This window comes from Pleurodeles waltl, chromosome 1_1, assembly GCF_031143425.1.
Source record: "Pleurodeles waltl isolate 20211129_DDA chromosome 1_1, aPleWal1.hap1.20221129, whole genome shotgun sequence".
In the NCBI taxonomy this organism is placed as follows: Eukaryota; Metazoa; Chordata; class Amphibia; order Caudata; family Salamandridae; genus Pleurodeles; species Pleurodeles waltl.
The window spans coordinates 124526390-124543702 of NC_090436.1; positions in this window are offsets into that span (position 1 = coordinate 124526390).

Consider the following 17313-nt stretch of genomic DNA (forward strand, 5'->3'; position numbering starts at 1 on the left):
CAATGGCGGAGGAGTGTTGCCCCCCTGGCTAAGAGCCAGCAGCAGAAAAATAAAACAATACTTCAATATAGTAGTTTTATTTTTCTGCTGCTGGCTCAGTCAGCATGTGAAGGGGGGTGGGGCTGGGCCATTGGAGGGGGGAGGGAGGATGAGGAATGGAGCACACTAAGTGTGCATGTGTGTTTGGCCGGCTGTCTTAGGCCGGCCCAACACACACATGCGCACTTAGGTTTCTCCAGCTCAGCTGTGTACACAGTCGGGCTGGAGAAGCTGCACAAGCCCAACGTTTGTGTCTGAGCGGCAGCCTTAGCAGCTCAGACCAATCCTGAGGCTGCTTTTAGGCTAGGTTTTGCATGAAAGGAGCGCCAGGATTGCTGGGGAGACTGTTCTGGTGTCCCAGTGAATGCTGGGACACCAGAAAAGGAAAGGAGCGACGAGCGAGGCAGCAAAAGACGGCAGTGACGGAACAAGTAGGTATTTTTTTTCTTTAAATGTTATTATTTGTTCCCTCCATCCCCGTCGTCCCCATTGACCCCGTCGTCCCCGTTGTCCCCATCGTCCCCCCACCCCTCCCCTTGATATTTGTGGTGGCTGCCGCTGAAGCAACGCACAGTTAATAATGTGTGACAGATAATGCATACTGTGGCATGTGTATTGTAAACTGATTTTAATTATCTTATATCGTTTGATAATCCTATATCATAGGCCATTTTCTATAGTAATTAGAATTGATCGTTTTCACAATTTATTTTCCGTGCAGTAAAGTGAAGATGGAAATTTAAATAAACTTAATAATAAATGTACATACTTAGTACAAACCTTCCACAGATTTCTTCAAAGATGTTTTTCGCCTATTAAATGTAAAGTTGTTATGTAGGTTTATAATCCATTTCATATGATTCATTCTTTCATCCAGAGGGAGGGGCTTTCATATGTTTAGAACATTTTGCTATTCATGCTTGTGCGATTAATGAATTAAGAAAATCTACATTACCCAACATTGTCAATAACCTGTTAGTTGCAAGGTATCTTTTCACAGCATTCGATAACACTCTGCAATTTGTTCCATTTGTGTAAATTACAGAGCCGCTGAATGTGCTATGCCCCGCACATCATCGAAATCCTGTTTATTGCAATCTTATCGATTTGCAGTTGTTTATCGGCTTTCAATTGATTGCTATTGTTATATTGTCTCTGTTATTAGCATCAACACACTATCACTGAGATAGCACAAGAGACCTTAAAAAATGCAACAGCTTGTTGTCATGAAGCAAAGTTAAACAAGTACACGAGCAAAGACAATTATCTAAGGCATCCAAACAACAAGCTCTTCTTAAACAAAAATAAATCAGCAACTAAAATGTCATTGTTTCTGCAAAGTCAATAAATAAAGTAACACACGCAATGTTTTTTATTTAAAAGCTTTTTAAAGCTGTATACAGTCTAACTGAAGGTCTTCTAGATGCTAAATCATCAAACAGCGAGAACACTAATGTAACAATCCTCGAAATGTTGTGGTTATAATTAGCAGCACATGTAAGAAATCAGTCATCATGAAAAACACATGAATGCCTGTTGCTGAAAAGAGATGACCTAAAACCCATTCTTTCTTTGTTCTCCGTATTGTACTGTTTAAGAATTGATGGCATGAGGCTCTAGGCAGCTAAAATTGTATGTGAACAGATCTAAAACAAGCACTGGCAAAACCAACATACAGTATCTAGCTTGCTCCGAATAAAGGATTCTGTGGAAAGTTACACTGGGAAAGCTGCCTCTTGTTGGAAGAGACAGGGTGAGTGCAGCTAACAAGGCTCCAGCCCTTTGATGTGAAGCCACTGCTAGGACTGGAGAACCTCCTTCTGCTTTTGACAGATCTGGGAGGCTTTAAAACCAATGGTACAGTGCCACCATCCATGAACTGTTGTGACCTTGTACTGATCTCATTACTGTTCACAATAGAATGCTAAATCTAAAATGATTGCACTATTGCACAAACAATAGGTGGTATGTACTAAGACTGCACTTGCGTGAAGTCAAGCAAAGTGATGCAAAGCAGTGCAAAGTCTTGAAAGGGTATTTTTGGTGCATGTCGCATCCTGGGTGTGAATGGGTGAATAACTTCAAACACTTAGGGCCATATTTATACTTTTCGACGCACAACTGCGCCAACGCAGTTGTGCGTCAAAAAATCTAACGCCGGCTAACGCCATTCTGAAGCGCCATGCGGGCGCCGTATTTATTCAATTACGTTAACCGGCGTTAGCCGGCGGCGCTGCCTGGTGTGCGTAAAAAAAAATGACGTACACCAGGCAGCGCCGGCGTAGGGGAATATGGAGCTTGGGTGCCAAAAAATGGGGCAAGTCAGGCTGAGGCAAAAATATCGCCTCAACCCGATTTGCGCAATTTTTTTCGACTCCCAACCCCCATTGAAATGACTCCTGTCTTAGCAAAGACAGGAGTCATGCCCCCTTGCCCAATGGCCTTGCCCAGGGGACTTATGTCCCCTGGGCATGGTCATTGGGCATAGTGGCATGTAGGGGGGCACAAATCAGGCCCCCCTATGCCACAAAAATAAATAAATAAATTACTTACCTGAACTTACCTTATGTTCCCTGGGATGGGTCCCTCCATCCTTAGGTGTCCTCCTGGGGTGGGCAAGGGTGACAGGGGAGGTCCCTGGGGGCATGGGAGGGCACCTCTGGGCTCCTTCCGAGCCCACAGGTCCCTTAACGCCTGCCCTGACCAGGCGCTAAAAAACCACGCAAAAGCGGCTGGACGTCATTTTTTTTGACCCGCCCACTCCCGGGCGTGATTTTTGCCCGGGAGTGTAAATACGGCGCTCATGCCTCTGAGTCAATTTTTTAGACGGGAACGCCTACCTTGCATATCATTAACGCAAAGTAGGTGTCCACGCTAAACAATGACGCAAACTCCATGGACTTTGGCGCTAGACGCGTCTAACGCCAAAGTATAAATATGGAGTTCGTTTTGCGTCGGAATTGCATCAAAAAAACGACGCAATTCCGGCGCAAACAGAGTATAAATATGCCCCTTATAGTTTTTAATTCAAATCCTGATCTACTAAGATAGTCAAGCTGGTCTTTGGGTAAAAAAATAACACCTCCATGAAGAGCGCACATTACACTTTTCAGTTAACCTGAAGAAATGTTTTTATTTCTCCAATTTACACAATCCAGGTGTGCTCCATTGTATGGCATGTATCCATTGTGTTGAATATACTATATTTTGCTTAGACATATGAGTTTATAGTGAAAGTGTTTGTGAGTGCAAACCCAGTGCTGGACATCACACACCTACATTGGTGCTAAGGTTGTGTGTGGAGCTACACAGCTTGCCTGTACACCAGTGCAGGGGATTACAGCAGCAGCACACTGTATGGCTCTGCACTGCTTTCTTCCTTTTGCTCAACACAGTGCAACAACTTTAGTTGCTGAGTGAGGTTGCTCAAAAAATGAATAAACCTGCCCAAAGATGTTAACAAATTTCAGAAGTCATATACCTCTACAGCCCTAAAATTCATTTACAAAGAGACAAATGTCAACAAGATACTTTGCATCATTTGGCCTCATTTAGATGATTTTGTTAAAATAAGTGTAAAATTGTATTTGCACAAATTACAGCACCAGCGCTGACTTATAGGTGAGCTTAAGTTATGCTTTGCTGTAGGTCTGTCATTTTCTAGTTGGTGAAAACTCTGGATGCATGTGAGGAATTGGGTTGTTGGTTGACTGGGATATGAGCCCTGGTCAAGCAACAGCCACAATCCCTTGCAGGGTAAACCACAAGTCACTAAATTAACCTTTGCTTAGGCCTAGGTAACTAGGCACAAAAAGCAGTCAGGCTTCCACTAAAGTGCAAATGTACCACAAGAAAAATCTTAAATGAATTTTGTAAATTTTGATAAATTACTTGAAACCAAAAAGATAAAATTATTCCAATCAGTAGAACCGGAATTATGGATTATTAAAGTGAAACCTAGCACCTAAATGTTCAAAGAGCCTACCACGGACATCTGCTTGCCCAAGACTGGGTCAAAGTCAAATGTTAAGGCCAACCATGATAGAGCATGGTTCGGATACAAGAAGTGGATTTGGCCTGATCAGTGCTTACCTACATAAAAATTATTGAAGAAAAATGTCTGAGATGGTAGAAGGTCTGCAGGGCAAGACTTTAAGAGTGTCCAAGGAGGGAGCGTTGTTGTATGATGGCTGTGAAGCAAAGCAGCAGTGAAGATTTTTACCTGTATACCTAGTCACTGACATGGAAGTTGAAAATCCCCAGCAAGATGAGGCAGAGGGCTTTGGTGAAGGACCGCTGAAACAAATTTGCTTACGTGGAGAACAACAGGAGAAGCAGCAAAGTCAGTCTGACTGGCCATGCACCTCAGCGGAGAGGCAAGCAGGTTGGTCGAAGGCTCTTGGTTGTCAGAGCACTATTTGGCCACATTTTGTCTAAGTCCTCACTTTTGGAACTTACCCATTTGGGCACCTTTAGCACCACAACCAAGGGTTTAAGAGTGGATCGAAACCTCTTGGGGGTTCAGGACTCACTATGGATGGGTCCAAATGTGGGTTCAAGATGGTGGGAGCCTATTATGTCCCTGTGGCTCTGAACAGGAGGCCAACAAACTAGCACTTATAGTCACTTCTGCCAGTCCTGGGTGCAGGTGTAGATGCAGGTCTCAAAAGGAGGGCTAGCCTCTGAGGGATCAAGACAGACTCCGGGCAACAAAGCAGTCCTTCCAGGTACAGCAGCAGTCTGCCAGAGAGCACAGCAGGTCACAGCAGCAGGCAGTCCTCTGAGAGTTCTTCCGCAAGTCCAGTAGTGAATTGCAGAGTGGGTCTGAAGGGCCTAAAGGGTGGGAGAAGCTTCTGGAAAGGTTCTTTGAAGTGTATGGATTTTCCTGACTCCCATAGCTCCAAGCTGGCTGCAGTGACAATACACGGTTATTAGGCCTTTTGTGTGGACACAAGATATAGCCTATTCAGGAGTATCTGGGACTGTGCTCAGCTCCACCCCCCAACCTGCCCATTGATGGTCCATCGAGGCACACCTAATCCCTCTATTGTTTGACTGTCTGAGAGGAAAACTTTCGGCTACACCCAGTCATGTGACACAAGAAAGGCTGGAGGCGCTAAGGGCAGGAAATGCCAACTTCCCAGAAGTGGCATTTTCAAAATTATAATGAAAAGTCCAACTTTTCAATTACAGGGTTTATCATTGCAATTTCATAGGTACCATCATAATATATCTACCGCCTCTCAATTAGGAATTACAACTTATTAAAATTTAATAAGGGATACCCAATGGTATTCTATGGGAAGAGTAGGCTTCACAGTAGTGAAAAACTAATGTGGGAGCTTTTCACTACCCCATGACATGTAAAACTTAAAAGTACACGTCCAACTACCATGACATGTACAACTTAAAAGTACATGTCCAACCTTTTTATTACACAGCACACTGCCCTATGAGCTACCTAGGATCTTCATTATGGGTGACACGCGTGATAAAAGAGGAGTTTAGGGCTTGGCAAGGGTGTTTAAATGCCAAGTCGTTGTATAGCTATTTTAGCCATATTTTATACATGTTATTTTAGCCACCTAGGCCTGCAGCTGTGCACTTTCACCTAGATACATTTACTTCAGCATGGATTTTATTTTCTAGCAAAAGCCACTCTTATGGTGTTGTTTTTATTATTTCTATTGCATAGTCCTTTCGCCAAAGAAAACATTGCATTCTTAGTAGAGACTCTGTGCTCTTTCCAAGGCCACAGTCTGATAGAATTGCCAACAAACGTGGTATGCTGTGTCTCCAACATTCACAGAAAAACACATTCATACGGGGGACTATTTCATAGAATGTCAGATGTTTTATTATAAAACACCCCTTTGTCCGAAACATGTTAGAGGGAGATTCCAGCTAGATGGCCACAACTGTATGCTGATTGCTGATTGTTTTGCTACAGCTACTTGCTTAGATAGCCGAACCCCTGTTCCATATAGAGACGGTGTCTTTCTAGACTACAAGCCTCTTCTCCTGTTATGAGGGATGATGTTCTCCCAGGGGAAACCCAAAGGGCAGGTTAGGCTTGGTATGCTATGCTCATGCTTAACGTAGGTAGGAAGATTATAGATCCAGTCATTTTTAACAATATAGTAGGACTGTTTTTGTGTTTTACACATGCTTGGATGTGTTTTATCATCCTAGTTATTGCTATACACACGCGTTTATCTAAGATGCAGTTATTTCAATAAATGTTTATTGAACTATATTCTGCCTCTGTTGTCTTTGCCTGAGTGGGACTTCTGATAACTGAGAGAAAGGGCTGTGATCTGATTAACCACAATTACCTGAGGAGTCTATCTAGCCATGTGCTCGGTTGTCACAATCATTTCGGCCAGAGGTGAGGCGTGCGCTGCTAGTTAGCCGGAAAACCTGGATTAGGCTGATAGGTGTCACCTGGTGTGAAATTGTAGTCAGTACCCACAATCCATGTGATCCTATCTCCCAAATCCAGTAGCCTCATTAGCATAATGAGAGCCTATGCTACATGGCACTACCAACGTTTGGTCAGGCACTAATATTCGGATGCTCCTAAGTATCGCTGTCTCTCTAAAGGCTAAAGACTAAAGACACCTCAATACTATATACGGAGATGTCCATGGTATTCAGGATTTCATCGTCAGCTAGGTAGGTAGGACCTATCTTGAGCTGTAGGTTGTTCAAGTTTGAACCTTAAAAGTACAGTCCCCAGTTGGTTTCCTTACCTCTGAACACAAATACCAGTAATATGGCGAACCTTCAATTGGTAGCAATTGCAGTAAATATGAGACCACCCCTTACTGCACATTTATTAGCACACGGCCTAACAGCCCAGGGGGGTCCAGTTACATTTGTTGTTGAGGCCCATGCAGCCTACAGAACAGAAATGTTTTATTCTAGGGTCACCTTTCCAGCAGCGGATGGGAACACACAAACATTTCATCCCTACACACCAGCAAATATACCTGCACAATATAGAGAATATGCAGACCATAATTCTTGGCTTGATGATGTCCTACCCCAGACAATACTACCTGTTAGGTCAGGTCGTTTGAGTAATGATGGCCCGGCTTGGCCTTTATTGGCCACATATACATCACATCCTGATGCAGCAACCTTGGCGATAGCTGAGGTCTGCCGCTTATATACAGAGCTTACAACAATATACAGACTGTTAGTACAATTTGTTATGCAAACATTAAATACAAACCCAGCATGTGCTGCTCCAGTGCAATCCTGCTACTGTACTTTTGTTCATGGGTAAAGTAGCCACCAAGCGGGAGGAAATTCCGTTTTGGCTAGCTCAGAAAAATAAATGCACTGGAAGCAGTATTTCTCCATACGGGACCTCATGACAAATATAGAATTTTGCCAATGTGCTTGCCATTCGGGATGGTTCCCACAATTAAAAACTGCAATACATAGGGCACGGAATTTGCCACGCTCTATACTACCGCACACTGTACACCAACGCTTGCCAATCTACTGGAGGTGTTAAAACAAATTCAAGATGAATACAGGGCTACCCCGGCCCTAGATTTAGGGATGCAATTAATGGGCAATTTTGCCATAGTATCTTCAATTATATTAAGTAAACTTAAAGGGGAAGTAGTTGTACTAATAGTGCGCATGCAGCTCCGTGACGTCCCTGTACAGGATCAAGAACATGAGCTGCCAAAGATTATCACGGAGACCTACTCTACTATTTGTCGAGATAGACTGGGAGCCAGACCATTAATCCACAGCTACAAGTTAGATCCAATAAGGATACTGCCAAGCAAGCACCTGAGGGCATCAAAAAACTCTGGGATGAAAAACAACAAATAACTAAAAAGCAAAGGGGAGAATTTCTGTATACAGAGACCCCACAAAACAGATATAACCTTAGAAATAGGGATGATATAAAATGCCTGACAGATATCAATATACCGATACGCGCCAATCTCTTTAGTTTCAGGAAAAATGCAGTGAGAGAGGTGGGCGGTCAGAGCAACGAACCCAGTACGTGAAAGCGAGAAATGACTCACAAGGCTTGACTGAAGTTTCGGTTAAGAAAGAAGAGAAACTTCCACAACAGAAACCACAATTTAAGAAGCAAAAAGTGGGAGCAGTTGCAATTCGACATGCCACTCAAGAAGAGGGCTTTATTAAAGAACAAGAAATGGGCACTGGCACTGCTAGACAGTGCGGCAGAAGTCATAATAGTTCACCAGGATCTTCTAGAGCATCTGGAGGTGAAAGCAACTGATGACTACCTGCAAGTAGAAACCGCGGACATGAGTGTCTCCACACCCAATAGAATGTATAAAGTAACTATTCAGTTAGAGGGGGACATTGAACGCATCATCGTGGGCATCTTTTGGAACCATGTTGTTTAAATTTAATGAGATCTTGCTGGCTGAAAAAGATTGGCCACCGGTATCCCATGATCTCCTATACGGAGAGGACATTATTTAAAAGTATTTCCCTCCCCTTGTTCCAAAAAAGCTTGTTGAAATGTACGCCATTGATTGGGCAGTGGCGCAGGCATCTGCATTATACCGCAATCATGTAGGTTGGGAAAAAGATTCTCCTAAACACGTAATACCAATAAAATCCCAACCTCAACCTCTAATACAAAAACCCCAGTGAAGAAAATCCTCAATCAATTAGAGTGTCAGAGTGCCACTGAACCCTCAGACTCATCAATGAATAATCAATTATTTCCAGTCGCTAGACCCAACCACATAAATAGAATAGTCTTAAACTACAGACATTTAAACAGTCACAAAAATATATTTGCTGCACAAAATGCACATAGCACAGCACTGATGAACAACATTGTATGGTAAAATAAATCAACCCTCGATATATCCAATGAGTTCTTCTGGCAAAACATAGGCCCACATTTCAACTCTGGTGGTAAATGCCGCCTACCACCGTGCTGACGGCCGCCAACATACAGTGAGCGTGGTGGTAATCCGCCACGTGTATTATGACCCACACATAGAAATCTGTCACAAGACAGACACCCACACAAGTCCGCCAGACCAAAGGTCAGTGATAAACTGGCGATAGCAAAACCCACACCGTTACGCCAACAGGAATACGCCCACAGTATCACGACCCACTAATCACTGCAGCGGTCTTTCAATCGCGGTAAACCATTGGTGGTACATACCGGCGCGCTCGAAATCCACACACACTTACAAAACTAAAATTACATTGGACAATTCAAATATCCACACACCTGACACACATACACACACCACACCCACACACCCAATCCACTATAAAACACACACCCACATTACCCCCAACCCCTTACAGCAAAAAAAAAGAGACCAAGCACAGAGAGACAAGCAAGGAGCACCCACTCAATGAGAGGCACAGAACACCCTCACCCATACACCATTCACACACATCACAGCATACACCACAACACATCAGCCCACACATCACCCCACACATCCTCACACATATCACTGTCACCACATCCATGGCACCCCAAAGACACCCCAGGTTTTCTGAGGAGGAGCTAAGGGTCATGGTGGAAGAAATCATCCGGGTAGAGCCACAGCTATTTGGATCACAGGTGCAGCAGACGTCCATTGCAAGGAAGATGGAGCTATGGCGGAGAATCGTGGACAGGGTCAACGCTGTGAACTAGGGATGACATCAGGAAGAGGTGGAACGACCTACGGGGGAAGATGCATTCTGTTGTTGCAAGACACCAGATTGCTGTACAGCGGACTGGCGGTGGACCCCTACCTCCTCCCCCACAACTAACAACATGGGAGGAGCAAGTCTTGGTGATCATGCATCCTGAGGGCCTCGCAGGAGTAGCAGGAGGACTGGATTCTGGTCAGTCAAATCTTAACTGCTTTATCCCCCTCCCTACCTGCATGCCATCACAAACTCCTACCCCTACCCTCACCCCCATCACCTCACATATACCCCACCATCACAACCCACCCTTCCCAATACCAAGCCCTGCATGCAACAACAATGCATGGACACCACCCACAAACCTGCATGGACTCCCATCACCAAAGCATGCCCAGTAGGGAGAGTCAGCCAGCCCAAAAATTCACCACCCACACAAGGCCAAACTAACAGGGAAAGCACAATCATACAGGGAAACACACCCATGTACAAGATGGCACATGCAGATACATTAACAACGCATTTGCATCCCAACAGGACTCCTACTCAACGTCACCGGAGAGGAGGTGGCAGCTACATCCGGTCCCCCTCTCGAAGAGGCTCACAGTGATGACAGCAGCTCTGCACACTTGGATCAGGATGAGCAACTAGGCCCATCAGGGGCCTCTGGAAGTCGGTTCCCCTGTCACAGTCCCAACCCACCACAGAGCCGCCCCCTCAGGAAACACCAGCACAGCACCCACCCAGCGGGTCCATGCCACTGTCCCTAGGACACGTCAATCAACAGTGTGTCCACCACTACAGGGACCCCAGGCAACCCCACAAACCCAGGACGATCAGGGATCTGGGGTCAGTGGCAGTGGGCACACGGTTCAGGGGACAGATGCACAGGACAACAGGGAAGCTGAGAAGCTGGGAGGACTGCTGTGCGACAGGGGGAGGACAGACCCAGTTGCAGGAGACCCAGCGGCTGCAGGAGGGACAGTACCTGTGGATCAGGGAGGACCTAACAAAAATATGCACCATTCTGGTCACCACTGCAGGGGTGCTGGCTGACATGGGCAAGACCATGAGGGAGGCAGTGGCATACCAATGGGCCCCTGACACTAACCATAGCGATTAACAGCCCTCCACCTCCGCCGGCGCTAGTGGACAGGAGGCCCTGCCACTGGAACAACAGGCCACCAGGACCCCCTGCAGAAGGAGAACCACCCCGCAAATGGTCCCTGCGATCCAGGCAGAAGACAGAGAACATTGCCAAGACCCCCGCCAGGAAATAGGACTCTCTTGATAGTCACCCTTCTGTCCCACTCTGTTACCCTGTCCACCTTGAACTGCCATTGATCCCCTTCCCATGCCCCCTAGGACAATCCACCTGTGATACCAAGAGACTGGACTCTAACTGGACATTCTTCCACCATCACCCCAGCCCCTTGCACATACCCCTATACATATTGGCACATAAATAAACACCCTTGAAACAAATACCATACTGGAGTCAGTGTAATGAATCTCAAATGTATTAGTACAACATTTCCAAAGCATTGCAACGTAAATGTACAGTGAAATCTACTACAGGATGACCTTCAATGGGCAGCAGTACATATAGCAGGAGCCAGAATGGGGCACAGAGATTCACATTGGTTATCATTGGGCCCTATGGGTTCCAGGAGCCAATGGCGATGTACGCCGGCGGTGACGGTACGCACCGCCATGGACGTCACTGCCATTTTCTAACTATTCACTCACTTGCTACCTGACCTACAACAGGAGAGGACCTACACTGCAAGTGCTGCTGTGACCTGTGTCTGGAAGCAACAATGGCTCATGTGTCTGGGGAAAGGGCCCCTGCCTTCATTGCGGAGGAGTTGGAGAAACTGGTGGATGGGGTCCTACCCCAGTACACATTACTCTACGGTCATTCAGACAAACAGATGAGAACATTGTGAGCATTATGTGTGGGCAATGCATGTTTTCAGTGGTGTCGATGTAAGCCACATGGTGGGGGGTGCTGAGGCGTCCTGCCCTGAGTGCTGCATGAGAGGTGGTCAGTGTATGTGCGACAGGGCATGGGTGGGAACTGGTGGGCAATGAGTATGCCGGTCCGGACGGGTGAGTAAGTTCCTTTTCTGCTGTCTTTTCCCTCCAGGTCAGCGCCCACCAGAAAAAGGGTATTTGGCGTGCCGTCGCCAAGGAGGTGCAGACCCTGGGGGTCTATCACAGGCGGAGCACCCACTGCCGCAAGAGATGGGAGGACCTGCACCGCTGGACCAAGAAAACGGCAGAGGCCCAGCTGGGGCTGGCATCCCAATGTGGAAGGGGTGCCCGTCGCACCATGACCCCCTTGATGTTCCGCATCCTGGTGTGGCCTATCCAGAGTTGGATGGGTGCTTGAGGGCATCACAGCAGCCACAAGGGGGTGAGTACAGATTCTGAAAGCTGAGTTTGCGCACTTTAGGAGGTGGCTGGGTGGGGGATGTGGGTGCCCCAAGGCTAGGGTGATCATGGCAGGGTAGGTTCCTTGTTGGGCAGGCTCTGGCGCACTCCTACCCCAATGGTATAAGTGGCCATGTACTACTGTGCGGGGTCCTGTGGGTTTCAGGTGTGCAGAGGCTGGCGCTAGGCAGTGTACCCCATGGGCTTGAGACTGTCTCAGTAAATGGTTGGGCATGGCCTAGTGCATAGGGCGGCTCCCTGTGTGTTGTGTACGCCAACGGTAGTGGTGTTGCTGGCATTGACCACGTATATCCTCTGTCTCTTCCCCCCTTTTTTTTTCTCACCCTGTCCTTGTGTGCATTAGCATCATCTGGTGGAGGAGCAGAGGCACCGGCGACGGAGGGAGCTGCATCCCACATGGGCCTGGAGGCAGAATCCACCGAGGGTGAAGGCACCAGTGGAACGGAGGGCGAGGTGAGCACCATGACAGGGACAGGAGAGGAGACCACAGACAGCAACTCCTCCTCCAATGACAGCTCCCTGGCGGTGCGGACACCTCTGTGCCCACCCCAACAACAGGTACAGCCGCCACCCCCCCTTCCAGCACCGCCCTCCCAGCAGCCTCTCAGCGTGTTTCCGTGCCCGCTCACCCAGGAGGGTGGGCATCTCCTTCGCCCCAGGCACCTCAGGCCCTCAGTGAGGAGGCTATTGACCTCATGAGATCCTTCACTGTTGGGCAGTCAACCATTCTGAATGACATCCATGGTGTCGAGAGGCATTTGCAACAAACAAATGCATACCTGGAGGGCATTCACTCTGGCGTGGCAGCCCAACAGAGAGCATTTCAGGCTCTGGCCTCAGCACTGATGGCAGCCATTGACCCTGTGTCCAGCCTCCCCCCTCCAACTTCCACTACCCAGACCCAATCCCCTCTACCTCAGCCTATCCCAAGCACACCTTCAGACCAGGATGCATCCAAATCACAACACAAAAGTGGCTCAGGCAAACATAAGCACCACACTTCATCTCACAGGCACTCATACAAGCTCCATGCCCATGCAACATCCACTGCCTCCACCGTGTCCCCCTCCTCCTCTTCGTCCACCTCCCTACCAGTAGCGTCTATAGTCACACCTGCATGCACGACATCTTCATCCACTACCTCCATCACCAGCATGCCCATCACAACACAGCCCTCACAAGCAGTCACCACCCCCACAGTCATGCACACATCCCCTGTGTCCTCTCCCAGTGTGTCTGTGACCCCTACTCCCAAAGTACACAAACGCAAGCACCCACCCACCCAACAGCCATCCACCTCACGACAGCATCCAGCCCATGCACCTTCACCCAAACTCAGCAGACGCTCACCTCCTACAAGCACTCCCTTTTCCTCCACTCCCAAACCATCTCCATCTTCCTGTCCCAGTTTGTCTAAAAACTTTTCCTGGCAAACATTGACCTCTTCCCTATGCCTGCCCCCCGTCCTTCCCCTCGGGGCTGGGTGTCCAGATCCCAGGCCAGCACCTCAGCCACCAAGTCGGCGGACGCTATGGTACCTGCAACTCCCAGAGGATCAAAGGGGGCACCCGTCAGCTGCAAAGGGCCAACCCATTCTGTCACCTGCCAAAGTGAAGAAGGGGCCAGCATCCATCCAGCAAGGCCTCCTCCAAAACTCAAGCTGCCAGTACCAAGGGCCCAGCAGCATCTGCCAAGGTGGGGAAGTTGAAGAAAACCCAAGGCAAGGCATTTTAGGCCTCGGAGGCTCCAGATGAGGGACTGGTACCCACCATCAGTACCAACAGCCCTGCAACCTGTTCCGTGGCAGGCAACGCCACAGGCACCGCCACCTGCACCGTCATCTGCACAGCCACCTGCACCGCCACCTGCACCGCTGCTGCCACAACAACTGTCAGCATCATCATCCCCAGTGGGCAGCGGTCTGAGGCTGCAGGAGACAGCCTGGTGTCTCCCTCCACCACTACTAGCACCTGCACCACGCCCAGCACCAGCAACATCCCCGCCGCAGACACCGCCACAAGCACCGCCACCTGCACCACCATCTGCACTGCCACATGCCCAGCCAGTGCCACAACAACTGTGAGCAGCAGCATCCCCAGTGGGCAGCCGTCCGAGGCTGCACGAGAGGGCCTGGAGCCTCCCACCACCACTTGAAACACCCCCACCAGCACTGGCACTACCACCAGTTTGCAGCCTTAGTCACCGCAGGATGGAGTCTGGCCCTGCCTCCATGGAGTATCATGCTACCTGTTCCCTGCAAATCTCATGCCTCAGACACCCAGGTGAGGGAATGTGAACTACCACACCCCAACTGCAGCATCACTGGGCACAATGCCCCCTCCAGAACCAGTGGAGACATGCATCCACTATCACTATACTTGGCAGGATGAAGCAGACTGGGCACAATGCCCCCTCCAGAACCAGTGGAGAAATGCATCCACTATCACTATCCTTGGCAGGATGAAGCAGACTGGGCACAATGCCCCCTCCAGAACCAGTGGAGAAATGCATCCACTCACCCAATCCTTGGCAGGATGAAGCAGATTGGGCACAAAGCCCCCTCCAGAACCAGTGGAGAAATGCATCCACTATCACTATCCTTGGCAGGATGAAGCAGACTGGGCACAAGGCACCCTCCAGAACCAGTGGAGAAATGCATCCACTATCACTATCCTTGGCAGGATGAGGCAGACTGGGCACAAGGCCCCCTCAAGAACCAGTGGAGAAGTCATTCACTTGAGAGACTTGAGAGGTTGTGGCTTTGCACTCCCCAGGACCAAGCAGTGGGCAAACCACCCACTTGAGAGACTGTGGCCTTGCACTCCCCAGGACCAAGCAGTGGGCAAACCACCACTGGAGAGACTTGGGAGACTGTGGCTTTGCACTCCCCAGGACCAAGCAGTGGGCAAACCACCTACTTGAGAGACTGTGGCCTTGCACTCCCCAGGACCAAGCAGTGGGCATGGAGCCCCCTCCAGGAGCAGTGGCGTTGTACCATCTTCCGGCCGAGGTGCCCCCCTTTCCACTTCCCCCTGAGGTGCCTGTGTGTTTACGACCTGATGCCCCTGCAGTGTTCTCTCCGTTTTGAGGCAGGAGTCAAGTGTGGGCTTCGCCCATGATCTTTTGGCCCAGTGGGCCATGGACATTTGCAAGGGACAGTGCACAGTCTTCTGTACATATTTTAAATATTCTGTCTATGTTGGCGGTTTCCGCCGTGGTCGTGATCCCATTTTTTTTACTGCCGGCCTGTTGGCAGTAGTACCGCCTCTTTATCACCGACCGCCAGGGTTGTAATGAAGGCCATAGTGCCTGAAAGTAGGGACTTAACAAGTTTCAGCTCCCTCGGGTCTCAGAAAATATTTTGCTGACTACCACAAGGCTATAAGCCCTGGTCTGTTCTGAGCTCGTGTGACATCAGTATTGCACGACATAGACCCTGAGACGTTGTGCTATGTGGATGATATCTACCTCATGGATGACGACCTCATGCAACACCTAAGACGAGTAGCCCACATTGTTGTAGGATTTGCCGAAATCGGCTACAAATTCAACTTCCAAAAAGCAAAAATTGCTTTCCTCAGTACCTGTTTCTGTTATACCAGTTGTCGGATGAAGGCAAGATCCTGGCACCCCAATTCTGAGAAAAATGCACACAACTACAACTACAAAATACGATAAAAAAGCTCCAATAAGTATTGGGCTATCTAAACTTTGGCTGAACTTACATTCTAGACAATGCACAACGCATTAAACTTTTTTATGATTTAATATTCCCAGACTTTACCAGCAAATTCTGGACAGTCGAACACACAGGCATTCTTATAGCATAACAAAAAGACATGCTTGAAGCAAAACACCTACATTCAAGAGACAACAACATGCATTTGGTCATCAGAGCAATTGTTGGTGCCATTAGTTTCACCTATGTAATGTTAAATGAGGGTGAGACAGTCCCAATTGCACATAAATCACAGTCATACTCCACAGCTGAACAATGCCTTTCACCCACTGAGAAAACATCACTGTCGTATCCCCCATTCCAGCCCTTGAAGCTGACACAAATGCAAACGTTCCTAACCCTAAGGCATTACATCCACGTTGGATCCAATGGGCAATGGGCCAGATGTATCATCACGGCCCATTGCGATTCGGCATGTATCACATTTGCAAATCGGTAATAGCGATTTCTTAAAAATCGCACATGCTATTACCGAATCGCAAATTGCGATACCGGCCCCATTCGCACCTATGGGCCTGTTGGCCCATAGCTGCAAATTTTTCGCATTTCCACAATTGCGATTTCTGAACCAGAAATCGCAATTTTGGAAATGCTAAAGGCCAGGGTGCTGGGGGCCTAAGGCCCCCTCTCCTGCACCCCAATTTTTTTTTTTTAAACATGTAAGGTACACACATGCCAAAAGGGCATGTGTGCTTTACATGTTCAATTTAAAAATGCAGTTTTACTCCATTTTTAAATTTTGCACCAGGTTACCACCTGGTTGCATTTCATGGTATTTTGCAAGTGCAAAATGCCATTTTTGGAAAAAACGCAATTTGCGATTTTTTCCAACATAGCCTTGCGACCTGGAAATTGAGAATCGCAAATTGCAACTCGCCATTTTCAGGTCGCAACGCAAGAAATTGCAATTTTAGAGATTTCTTACTTGTGGTCTGCAAATGCATTTCATGCATCGCAGACCACTGTTTTGCACTCGCAAATGGCCGAATTTACTGATTCGCACCGTTTGCGAGTGCAAAACTTTTTAATACATCTGGCCCAATGTCTCTGACAGCCACTGATGTTGATTATGTTTTTGACTCCAAATTGCAGATGCAAGAATTCCTACAATATGAACTCACGTATCCAGTCCCAGCAAATACACTACCAATTGAAAAATATCAGACCATCTTGTGTATCGATGGTTTATCTCAACCTGCTATAAGCACAAAACTTCAATACTCGGCTGCTTGTGCAGTCGTGAGTGGATACATGAAGGATGGCAAGTTCCATTCAGAAAATACTTATACACGGACTCTAGGGGACAGTACCGCTCACTTGCAGAGCTCAAGGCTCTGGTGATGGCTCTGGAACATACAGATTCTGAACAGGTGACGTTGATTGTCTGTGATTCGTACTATTGTGTC